This window comes from Papaver somniferum, unplaced genomic scaffold (assembly GCF_003573695.1).
Source record: "Papaver somniferum cultivar HN1 unplaced genomic scaffold, ASM357369v1 unplaced-scaffold_15817, whole genome shotgun sequence".
In the NCBI taxonomy this organism is placed as follows: domain Eukaryota; kingdom Viridiplantae; phylum Streptophyta; class Magnoliopsida; order Ranunculales; family Papaveraceae; genus Papaver; species Papaver somniferum.
In genome coordinates this window covers 1-1969 of record NW_020625284.1, presented here as the reverse complement: position 1 = coordinate 1969, position 1969 = coordinate 1, and the positions used below count along the sequence as shown (strand labels likewise).

At 36.2% G+C, this 1969-nt stretch overlaps 2 pseudogenes; both read right to left on the bottom strand.

The window, feature by feature from the left end:
- Positions 1–285: 285 nt before the first annotated feature.
- LOC113337307 lies at positions 286–975 on the bottom strand (annotated as a pseudogene).
- Positions 976–1271: 296 nt separating this feature from the next.
- On the bottom strand, positions 1272–1961 carry LOC113337309 (annotated as a pseudogene).
- Between the last annotated feature and the right edge of the window lie 8 nt (positions 1962–1969).

Genomic DNA, 1969 nt, shown 5'->3' with positions numbered 1-1969 from the left:
TTACGAGATACTATAGTATCTTGTCATATCTTCTGCTTAACTGCATATATATTGAATGTTGTCATAGTATTGTACGTATCTTTTGAATATTTTATTTCCATTTTTCTCGTTTTAATCCTTGTATATCTACTATGGCTTAGACCATCTAATGGATACAATGCAATAGAGATTTTTCTCTCAACCTGTCTAGTTTTCCTCTGATGCTCAGGTTCTATCAATCTTCACAATATTATATTTCACATCTGCATCATATTACTCAGTGTTCTAAAAATGGAACATCTGTACGTTATTACATGTATTATTCCAATTTGCATCAATAACAATTTGAAGGACAATGTTTATTGATATATAATACAAAGTAATGAACTATAATAAGCTAGGAACTTCCATCATTCATAACCTAATAACCGGAATAGCTCGAAGACCAGTAGCCTTTGCTAAAGTAAACCCAAATTCTTCCTCCATATCCAAATCCTCTGGTTTCAACCCATCTTCAAGTTTCCAGTAAAATGATTGTAGAAGCAAACCCAAAATTAAGTGTACCATCCTATGTGCTAGTGGTAAACCGGGGCATATTCGACGACCTGATCCAAAGGGAATTAACTCAAAATCTTGGCCTTTATAATCAGATTTCGAATCTAAAAACCTTTCAGGGATAAAACAAGTTGGGTCCTTTCATAAGGTTGGATCTCGTCCGATTGCCCGTACATTAACTAATACTTGGGCACCTTTAGGGACAATGACATCATGAATTTCAACGTTGCTCTCTGCTTTATGAGGAACTAAAAACGGAATTGGTGGATGAAGTCGCAACGTTTCTTTGACAATTGCTTGCAAATAAGGTAGTTGACCGATATCTGATTCCTCCATTAGTCGGTCTTCCCTTAAAATGTCTGAAAGCTCCTGTTGAGCATTTGTTATCTTGGATGGGTTATGAAGTAATTCCGCCATTGCCCATTCTACCGTGGAAGAGGTAGTATCCGCCATTACGAGATACTATAGTATCTTGTCATATCTTCTGCTTAACTGCATATATATTGAATGTTGTCATAGTATTGTACGTATCTTTTGAATATTTTATTTCCATTTTTCTCGTTTTAATCCTTGTATATCTACTATGGCTTAGACCATCTAATGGATACAATGCAATAGAGATTTTTCTCTCAACCTGTCTAGTTTTCCTCTGATGCTCAGGTTCTATCAATCTTCACAATATTATATTTCACATCTGCATCATATTACTCAGTGTTCTAAAAATGGAACATCTGTACGTTATTACATGTATTATTCCAATTTGCATCAATAACAATTTGAAGGACAATGTTTATTGATATATAATACAAAGTAATGAACTATAATAAGCTAGGAACTTCCATCATTCATAACCTAATAACCGGAATAGCTCGAAGACCAGTAGCCTTTGCTAAAGTAAACCCAAATTCTTCCTCCATATCCAAATCCTCTGGTTTCAACCCATCTTCAAGTTTCCAGTAAAATGATTGTAGAAGCAAACCCAAAATTAAGTGTACCATCCTATGTGCTAGTGGTAAACCGGGGCATATTCGACGACCTGATCCAAAGGGAATTAACTCAAAATCTTGGCCTTTATAATCAGATTTCGAATCTAAAAACCTTTCAGGGATAAAACAAGTTGGGTCCTTTCATAAGGTTGGATCTCGTCCGATTGCCCGTACATTAACTAATACTTGGGCACCTTTAGGGACAATGACATCATGAATTTCAACGTTGCTCTCTGCTTTATGAGGAACTAAAAACGGAATTGGTGGATGAAGTCGCAACGTTTCTTTGACAATTGCTTGCAAATAAGGTAGTTGACCGATATCTGATTCCTCCATTAGTCGGTCTTCCCTTAAAATGTCTGAAAGCTCCTGTTGAGCATTTGTTATCTTGGATGGGTTATGAAGTAATTCCGCCATTGCCCATTCTACCGTGGAAGAGGTAGTATCCG